This window comes from Panthera leo, chromosome A1 (assembly GCF_018350215.1).
Source record: "Panthera leo isolate Ple1 chromosome A1, P.leo_Ple1_pat1.1, whole genome shotgun sequence".
Taxonomy (NCBI): Eukaryota; Metazoa; Chordata; class Mammalia; order Carnivora; family Felidae; genus Panthera; species Panthera leo.
Window position 1 is genome coordinate 159,585,110 of NC_056679.1, and position 10,732 is coordinate 159,595,841.

Here is a 10,732-nt window from a genome sequence, read left to right on the forward strand (position 1 = left end):
GATAATTCATTATGAAATCCACATATTGTACATGCCATTTTTTCCCTTTCCTTGGCGAGTAAGAAATGTTCCCAAACGAAATAACCCACCTTTCAGCTGCATTGGTAAATAGTGGTAAGGATATTTAGGTCTGGAAATAGTCATGAAAAGGCCCTTTATGTATTTTTTTTCTCCCTAAAATAATTGCTGCTGCATTACACCATGTCTTCAAACCTGTTTTAGAAGAAAGGAATGTCTTTGTGTGAAGTGTACTATCTGGAATCCTTTTCCTCAGATTGTTGAGATCATGAGTCTGTTTTTTTGCACTTGCTCCCAGGGTGTCTGAAACATTTAAAAATAACAGTGGGTAGTCAGAGCTGCTCGTGCTGGCAGCGGGTGCCTTACAGTTTGCCATCATATAAATGTCAATTTTGCTTTCACTTATGGAGCTAAGCAGAGATAAATCCCAGTAGCACTGAAAGAAGTCTATAGATTTCATAGTTTCCTTCATTTCTGTGTGTGGCCTGACCACTCAAACCCAAGCCTCTCTGTTCCTCTCCATCCTGTTTAACTCCATTACTTTTTTCCTTTAATTTTTCCCACTCTGTCAAGGGGCTAGAGGGATCGCTAGTGGAGTTAGGATACATTCTAAGCCAGTGGTTCTCATGCTGTGGTCCCAAGACCAGCAATATCACCCAGGAACTGTTAGAAATACACATTCTTTATATCTCACCTATTGAAACCAAAACTCTGGAATTGAGGTCCAGTAATCTGTGTTTTAATGAGCCCTTCAGGTCATTCTGATGCACACCAAATTTTCAGAAACAATGGTATAGGCCACAATGCAGAATTTCCGCTAGGAACTCTGCAAACCATCACCTTCATCACTCTCCATCAAATAACTCTTCATCAAATAACCCCAGTGAATTCCCCCAGCGCAAGGGCCTGAACATTGTCAGATGCCTCTTTTGCATCTAAACTATGCTGGCCTCAAGGTATAAAAGGAATCCCATTTAAATTAAGGCCGGTGTCAATTTCTGGAATAGGTAATGGTGGATTAATTTGCATTAAGAATTTATCCTAGATCAGCAAAATTGATCAGCTAAACTATAGTTCCAATGCCTTCTAAAGATGACACTCCTTTGATTTTCGCCTCCACTAATGTATACCAAAAGGGAGATTTTAAAGTCTTGCAGAATAGCACTGCCAGCTGTGTAGAAGACAGGCACTCCCCCTAGTTGGTGGATGGATTATACCTACCAATGAAGTGTCCTTATAAAAACAACTGATTCATTATCTTCTTTAATTAGCTTTTGAATATACTACTCAACTGAATGAGGCTTTGCAGGATTTTTTAGGTTACATTCCAGAAGAATGGATGGTCAAAATATGCAAGTGAGGAAGTACAAAGTCAGTGTTTTATGACATTTTAATCTAAAAACTGCTGACATTCAGGGGCACCTGGCTGGTTCAGTTGGTAGAGCATGTGACTCTTGATCTCAGGGTTGTAGTTTTTAGCCCCACACTGGGTGCAGAGTATACTTAAATAAATAAAAATTTTAAAAAAATAAAATAAAAATAAAATAAAAACTGGTGACATTACAAACATAAAGAAAATATCAAAAGGGGTTTGTGAAGTGACAGAATTTATGAATCACCTCAGAACAAAAGTACTGAACTTACATTAAGAAAATAGATGAGGAGGGGCGCCTGAGTGGCTCAGGCAGTTGAGTGTCCAACTTCAGGTCAGGTCATGATCTCACAGCTTGTCAGTTCGCGCCCTGCATCAGGCTCTGTGCTGACAGCTCAGAGCCTGGAGCCTGCTTTGGATTCTGTGTCTCCCTCTCTCTCTGCCCCTAACCCACTCGCATTCTGTCTCTGTCTCTCTCAAAAATAAATAAACGTAAAAAAAATCTTATAAAGGGGCTCCTGGGTTGCTCAGTCAGTTAAACATCTGACTTCAGCTCAGGTCACCATCTCATGGCTTGTGAGTTCCAGCCCCGAGTTGGGCTCTGTGCTGACAGCTCGGAGCCTGGAGCCTGCTTCGGATTCTGTGTCTCCCTCTCTCTCTGCCCCTAGCCCATTCGCATTCTGTCTCTGTCCCTCTCAAAAATAAATAAACATTAAAAAATTTTTTTTTAAACAAAAAAGAAAAGAAAATAGATGAGGGGCACCTGACCTGGGTGGTTCAATCGATTAAGCATCTGATTCTTGATTTCGGCTCAGGTCGTGATCTCACGTTCATGAGATGCAGCCCTGTGTCGGGCTCTGCGCTGACAGTATGTATCTTGCTTGGGATTGTCTGTCTCCTCTGTCTGCCCCTCCACCAGCTCGTGTTCTCTGTTTCTCTCCCCCAACCCCTCTCTCGAAATAAATTAATAAACGTTTAAAAAAAAAAAAGAAAATAGATGACTGCTTTGTGTTGTGCCTCTCAAAGGTATTGTTGCTAAGATCTGTTGAGAGTATTTCCTCAGTGTCACCTACACATAATCTTCAAAGACCCCTGCACATTCCCAGGTAGAAATTAGATTTTTTTTTCCCCTTCTCCATTCAGCCTGTAAACCAGGTAAGTGCCCTCCCCATACTACATCTGTAACCTCTGTTAACCCAGGTCAGAGAAAGATTGCTTCACACGGGAAAGACAAGAGGAAAGACTGGCCTAAGGAAATGCCAAGAGCTGGAGAAGTGCTCGGTTGTCAAAAATGAATCAGCAGCCCCTTTGCTTTCAAAATGGGAACAAGATTTATTCTTTCTTCAAGAAACATCACCAGCAAGTATTGTAGCAATGTCTTTCAAACTGAAAATGACATTTCATTCTGTATTTCTTATTCTTTAAGGGTTGAGAAGACCAAATTGTAACTTGGTATTGCCCAGGGCTAGCTGAGTTCTGGAGTTGGTGGTCCAAAGGTAAGTTCACCCCCTCTCTGGGCTCAGATCGATAGGCTCAAGCTGTTTCTTCCAGAACCACATACAGGTCACAGGCCCAAGAATCCCTGAGGCTTTCTTAGCAGGAGCCAGCCAAGCAGCCAAAAGAATTTCAGGCTTCCACAATGATCAGCACACAATATACAGTGTTTCAACAGTGAAATGATACCCTTAATTATTAATAATATACTTCAATGCCTGCTACTGGCAGAGATAACCTCAATGTTCTGAAAAAGCGAGAAAAATATAAAAAAACATAAAAACATTCCTGTTCATTTCAGGAATAATTTTCAACTCAGCTGGAAAGAACAAACCAGTAGGAATGAAGTGGCATCCGGGTTCTACAAAGGAGTGCACTCATTTCAAGTCAGGGTGTTAAGCACCACTTCTTTGCACCCAGTCCACACTTTCTCTACCCTACAACTCTCTGAAAGAAGAGAGTATGCTATGGAGACTGTTATCTGTAGGACTTGGAGGCATTAATGAAACATGAATAGATGCAACCAGCATGCAACAGGGACTGCCTCATGTTTCCATCACTTTTGACAAAACCATTTATGCCATACTCTAAGCTCAGAAATGCAGTCCTTGTTGCAAATATAGACACATTCCACCCTAATGATTAATCTGAATAATCATAGAAGGGGGAAAAATTCACAGGGAATAATTTAAATCTTTCTCTTCTGCACTAGAGGTGAATCAAGTATCAGAGAAATTCTGCCTCTAAATAAAAACGAAGGTATTTAGCATTCTAATTTTGGTGGGGTTTTTTTAAAACAATATTTTTTTTTCTCTTCCCCTCTTTAAAATAGATCCAAAACTCAGGCCATATATATTACATATACTACATATACTACTTTATACTACATATAGAGTATGTATGTATGTAGTACACATACATAGTATTTGGTTGCATTTTAGCACTAAAATCCCTTTTGTGAAATGAACATTCCTCAGTGTGACACTACATCCCCTAACAATATACCATGATGTTGCCAAAATATAACATCATGTTCTGAATTTAGAGCTATGTGAACAAATTCACACCCAAAAGAAAACCAGCAAAGTGCTGTCTTGCTTCCAGTTTCACTTTCCTCATTGTTTTGGAGGAATAAAGAGCAATTTTGTGGTTGAAAATGAAAATGTCTTTTCCCATCTGTGATCAGCTCTTCTGACCTGGCAGAAATGACTTGAAGCCTGTGTCTTTCGGGCCTTGAAGTCTTCTGCCCCAAAACTATTTCTGCTCAAGAGGACATTCTCAGCAAGTTTAAAGCATCTCAAGTCCTGTTCTACATTGTCTGCTTGATCTTACCTTGCTTTCTTGCATATGTAACTTCTTACTAGAGTATCATAAGTTCTCTTTTATCCCAAGGCTTCCCAAGAGGAAATGTACTATCTGAGGATGGGACTTGGGGCCATTTCAGGATGCACAGGTAAGAGTTAAGATTAACTAAGTCTTTAAATCAAAGTGTCTATGGGGCTAGGCTCAGCACAGCGTGCTCTTCATACAGTATAAAATGTAGACTGATCATTGTGGAAGCCTGAAATTCTTTTGGCTGCTTGGCAGGTTAAAGTCAAAAATCCTCATCAGTGCCCAAAGTCATTCTTTTATCTCTTTTACCTATTTTATTTTATTGTCACAAAACAAGGGGCTGTAGGGAAAAGCCACTCTTGACAGCGGTAATTTTTTTAAACAAATTATATAACCACTGTGACTAATTTCACATTAAATATTTACAAGGCAAGGTAGTTACGTAAAAACAAATGGAACTAAACTTTGGAGAATTAGCTACTAGAATCTTATTGGTGATTGAACTGTTTTTCCATTGGTGTTATATAAATAACCTCAAATAGAGAAAAATTAACAATAGATAAAAGTTACTGGATAGAAGTGGTGTTTTTTTCTTTAACGGTAGAAATGGAGGAGTGAATTTGTTAAGAGTTCTATGAAAAATGATATAAATATAAATTTAAATTAGTGAGAATTAATTATTTATTCTATGGTGTTATAAAAATGTTAACATTATTTCAGTTTTAGCAATTGCAGATGGCATTAAGTACATATTTTAAATCCAATTCCACTCAACAGAACTCAAATTTGACATTTTCCAAGATCTGTAAAGTTTAAAATCATTCAAAATGTGATAACAATATTTTGAAAACTAAACAGAATCAACTACTTTGCAAAATAAAAATTCAATCGATTGATTTTCAAAATTTTTAAATGAAAAAGCTAACATATTTTTCCCTTCTACCATCCCGTTTTCTTTATATGCCTGCCTCTGCTGGTTCACCCCTTTCAGTGCTTAAATGTTTTCTTCTAAGTACAAGATTTATAGTGGATTTTCATTTCTTTTTTCATAGGCTTCTCAGGTGTCTTAAAATTCCCCTAAAAAGGATACCGTAACAATTTCAGAGGCCAAACACTTTGTATTACCTCCCCACTCCCTAAAATGAATTAATATCATTCAGTACCTTTAGAAATGAAGAGGTAAGGGACGCCTGGGTGGCTCAGTCGGTTAAGCGTCCAACTTCGGCTCAGGTCATGATCTCACGGTCCATGAGTTCGAGCCCCGCATTGGGCTCTGTGCTGACAGCTCAGAGCCTGGAGCCTGCTTCGGATTCTGTGTCTCACTCTCTCTCTGACCCTCCCCCATTCATGCTCTGTCTCTCTCTGTCTCAAAAATAAATAAAACATTAAAAAAAAAAAAAGAAAAAAGAAATGAAGAGTTAAATAGTGGTGTTATATATCCAAACAAATTATAAATCCATTACATTCTCCTCCTATTAAAAAAGGATATAACTTTTAGTTAAATAACTTAAGGAATTGAGTTTGAGTTGTTTTAAAATATGCTGAAAATTGTAATAGAATCTATTGCCATTTGAAAGAAGGAAGAGCTTGTCTGGGCCTATTGACTCTTACCTCTATTAGCATATATATCATTGCTGGGCAATGCATGCAACCTACAGAACCTAGCAAAATTTTACCCAGTAGAATAAAGTAGAAGCTGAAAGAGAAGTAATGCCTATGCATTTTCTAGCATTTTACATTATGGAAGGCTCAGCCATAATAGGTCCCTCTGCAGTAAGAACAGCCTCAAGCGTAAGATGGAAAGAAAAGTTGTAAGTCAATCATTTCTCTCCTTGCTTTTCCTAAAATGTCAGAAAATCCTACAAACGTGAAGCCAGAAGGGACCTTCAAGATCACGTGATTGACCTGCATTGTTTTAAAAATTATGGAACTATGATCTGCAAACTAACAGGCTTATCCAAGGTCATATATCTATGCTCTGAGAAACAGAAACTTAGCTTCTCAACTGTTTCATCGAACAGAGCAGAGCAGGACACTTACCAGCATGGACCCATAGACATAGATAGCCTAGATGTACTGTTTTAATGAGAAACTGTGCTGCCAGATATGTCACGTCTCCTTCATGACTACCTCTGCTTTTCCAGTTGGCGGAAATAGCAAAACAAGAAGGAACACAAATCTATTTCTATGGTCAAAGTTTTTCTGATTCAAATGATGGTTTTCCCAACTAGCTTAAAGGTTAAAATTTAACTAGTTTGTTCCTAATTTAAAAGTAATGGAAAACATTACCTTGCTTCTGCAATATCTAAACTTCATACACAAGACTTATGGCCCAGGGGTAAGTTACCAGTGGCCAGATATGTTAGTAGTCCATAAAGCCACATAGGTTCACAACAGGTTGTTAGGTAGACAAAGCCCAAAGAACATAGGTTTCTTCATTTATTACATATCATGTACCACCGATAAAGACATTCACCCTAAAGTCTAAGGGTGAAATAATAATAGTAATAGTAATAATAATAATAATAATAATAATAGAAATGCCTACGATCTGCTCAATTTCTATGCTGGGCAGAAGACGAGGGGATGAGTAAGGAACAGACCTTCCCCTCAGAGAGTTTGCCTTTGAGCAGGTGAGATATGATGGCATGCACACAAATGACTATAGTTCGAAATAGGTCCCTTCCACTAAAAAAATTATAAGACTCTAAAGGAACTTAAAAGATCTAGCTTTCTTGGGAACATGAAAAGCATTATGAAATAAGTGGCATGTGAAATAAAACTTGGAAGCTTCCAAAGCCTGGGACTGGCAGGGAAGATGGAAATGGTTTAGGGCTGATGTGGCCTGGAAACCACCTCAGACCCTCTCGTATGTTCTTTGTCATTTTCCCACCTCTGTGCCTTTGTTCATGATGTTTATTCTTCAGAGTTACCTGCCCCCACCTCTCCAGCTCCTCACCTGCTCAGTTATTTGTGGAGCAGCCTGGTGGATGGGTATCAAGGGCTGAACACTCCAGAAATGCCAATAACAACTTGCCAAAGGTTATACCCCCATCTCTGCCTTTAGTGGACCCCCTCCCAACAAAGCTTAACAAAGCACTGCACAAAGAGCAGCTGGACGATATTCATTTACTCTTTCATTCATATATGTGTACTGAGCACCTTTTAAGTGTGAGACGCTATGTTAGGAGATAGAGGATATAGACAAAATTAATGTGGTCCTCATTTCCATGGACTTTATAGATACATAAATACACAATTGCAACAATATGATAGATGTTATGCCAGTGGAAGCACAGAATGGTATGGTAGTACAAGGCAGGGACACCTCCCCAGATTAGGAGGGTCAAGAGAGTCCAAAGTCAGTGATCAAGGATGATTAGGAGTTAGTAGGTGCCATCGTGCAGCAGAAGCTTGGAACTGCCACTACTCAGGAAGCATGTTTTTGCAGTGAGGTGCAAAATGGAGGCAGTGACAAGTGGGAACATCAGGCAGTGATGCTGATGCTAGCACTTTAAGTAAAAATCTCACAAATACAGTGGGAAAATGAGTTTCCTGACCAAAGGCCAAAGGAAAGGTAGAGGGTTTGTGAAAGGAAGGACTGCCATTGAGATTAGGGGCAGGGAATTTATTAAATAAAGGGAAAGGAACCTGAGATAAAGAATGGGGGATTGCAGCCTTTTGAAGCTCTCTCATCACTAATTATGGCCAGGAGGTCAATCCGCCCAAAGTCAGAACAGATAAAGCTTTCTAAAGGACAGGACTTTTTTCATGCAAATGTATCTTGAAATGCAAACTAAAGAGGGGGGCGGGGAAGGAAACACAGCGTGAAGGGTAGGAGACTTCGGAAGCAATATCTTTAAACTCAACAAAACAAAAAAACAACCCCTGCAAAACAGGTGGCAAAAACATCTCTATACAGTAGGTTGCACAGTATGCTCCCTGTAGATAATGTTCATCTACAACTCTTTAAATTCCATCTTTTGAAATGTTACTCTAGATTCTGTCTTTTAAAACATTACTCCTCCAAACAAAATAGACCTTATGAACATCTTCACTTTATAATTTTAACGGAACAGGGATGTAGAGCCCTCCAATACAAAGGAAATAATCTTTAAATAACAGAATGATAGCTCTGTGAAAAAACCATACAAGGTGTCCTGTTCAGAGGCTTAGAAAAGAAAAAGTAGATTTAAAGATAGGGTACTTGACTCCAAAAATGGTGCTGTGAGACTGAATATTGTGGGCTGAAGAAATGTGTTTTGTTCTGTTCTGTTTAATTCTGAGGTTAAAAGCAGTAGTCAAACCATGACAGCGAGGAGCTTTCTGCTCTGTTATATTACAGTTCACTTATTTCCCTCCAAATATTAAACAATGCCAAAAAAACTTTTAGTTATTTGGGATGCGATCCATTTTCATTTCACTCTTGTCCTTTTTTGGTTGGGAGATGACAGTTTAATATTCCAGGCTCCAAACCAGAGCTTGGCAAATGGATTAAAAAAAAAAAAAAAAAAAAAGTTAAATGCCGTAGGGAAGAAAAAAGGCATGCAATTAATTTTCCACAAGAAACTGTGAAACTGGTGCTAAAGATGAGTATGTTTATTATCTATTTACCTCATACAATTCTTGAAATCTTTCATAGCACGATAGCATGTCAGTAATTCTACTGAAGTTAGTTAGCTCTTGGTATTATAGTATAAAAATTCACATTTATTATATTCTACTTCAGCATCTTATTTCATTAATTTTTTTAAAATGTTTATTCTTTATTTATTTTGAGAGACAGAAAGCATGAGCCGAGGAAGGGCAGAGAGAGAGAGAGGGAGAGACAGAATCTCTGCTATGAGTGCAGAGCCCAACCCAGGGCTTGACCAAACCATGAGATCATGATCTAAGCCAAAATCAAGAGTCAGGCATTTAACCGGCTGAGCCACCCAGACGCCCCACTTCAGCATCATCTGAAATTAAGTACAATATAATAAACATAGTGATTAAAAACTCAAGTCTGAGAGCTGATTTGAGTTTCAATTCACTCAAGGGGCTCCTGGGTGGTTCAGTTGGTTAAGTGTCCAAATCTTGGTTTCAGCTCAGGTCATGGTCTCATGGTTCGTGAGTTCAAGCCCTGCATGAGGCTCTGTGTTGACAGTGAGGAGCCTGCTTAATATTCTCCCTCTCCCTCTCTCTCAAAATAAATTAAAAGAAAAACTGTTTTAAAAATAATAATAAATCTCACTCATGTTTTATAAATTGTGTCACTTTGGGAATGTTACTTAACCTCTCTCAGTTTTAGTTGTATCATCTTTAAAGGGATGATATTAATAATTCTAAATTCATTTTTCTTTTCTGAGGATTAAGTAATATAAAAAGAGCTGATGGGGGTAACTGGGTGGCTCAGTCGGTTGAGTGTCCAAATTCAGCTCAGATCATGATCTCACAATTCATGAGTTTGAGCCCCAGGCAGGTTCTGTGCTGACAGCTCAGAGCTCAGAGCCTGCTTCGGATTCTGTGTCTCCCTCTCTCTCTCTGCCCCTCCTCTTCTCATACTCAGTCTGTCTCTCTCTAAAAAATAAATAAATCTTTAAAAAAATTTAAAAAAAAAACTGATGCATATGAAAGAGCTGATACATAATGAGCTTTTAGTAAATAGAAGCTCTTGTTATTGTTAAATGAATATTCTGAAGATTTAGAAGTTTCCTTGGCCAGGGTCACCTTTTTGTTCACACACAAAAGTTTTCTAGGTATTTCTGTACTTTATTCCACTGCAAATAAATGTCAATCCAAATATGTGGACAATATCACAACTAGCTCAAAGAATGAAATACAACATTTTACTCCATCGATGGCTTTTTGGATATACCTAACCTGTTTACAAGCTGAAAGTTGGTCACCCTAAGCCCACACTCAAAAATTGCCCCCTCACAATCCTGTATGCACATTTCAAAAAATGAAACAGAAAAAAGCTCATTTGCCTGTTGCCTTGCTTAACACCAAACATGGTAGGGAAAGCAGTCCATTAGTGACTGAGTAGCTTCAAGGCTTTCTTTCAAATCCCAGTTTTTTAAAAAAAATGACTATTGCCAGGAGAAATTCCAGTTCTGAAAATGCTATGCACTGTTGATACATTTGTCTTTTACTTAGGGAAATGTTAAGTAAGTTTTTGAAGTTCATTCTGGGTCTAACAGCCTTAGAAAATACTTATAAGATGATCTTCTCATGGTTGTTTCATTCAACATCAATTGGGCATATCTATTTTATGTGTCTGACCCTTGGATAGCTCTGGGGCTGCAGTAAGGATTGAAATGTCACTCCTGACTCATTGAGCTTACAGTCAGAATTAGGGATGGGGGAACAGCTAGAAATTAACAGGCATTACTATATGATGTAGTACACTACTATCATAGTGTATATGATAGTTCTATAATGGAGGAAATGTAAGATAATATAAGAATACATTTGCATTTGATTTCTAGAAAAATATTGAATAATGGTTGGGCTTTAATCAACCAGTAAATGTAC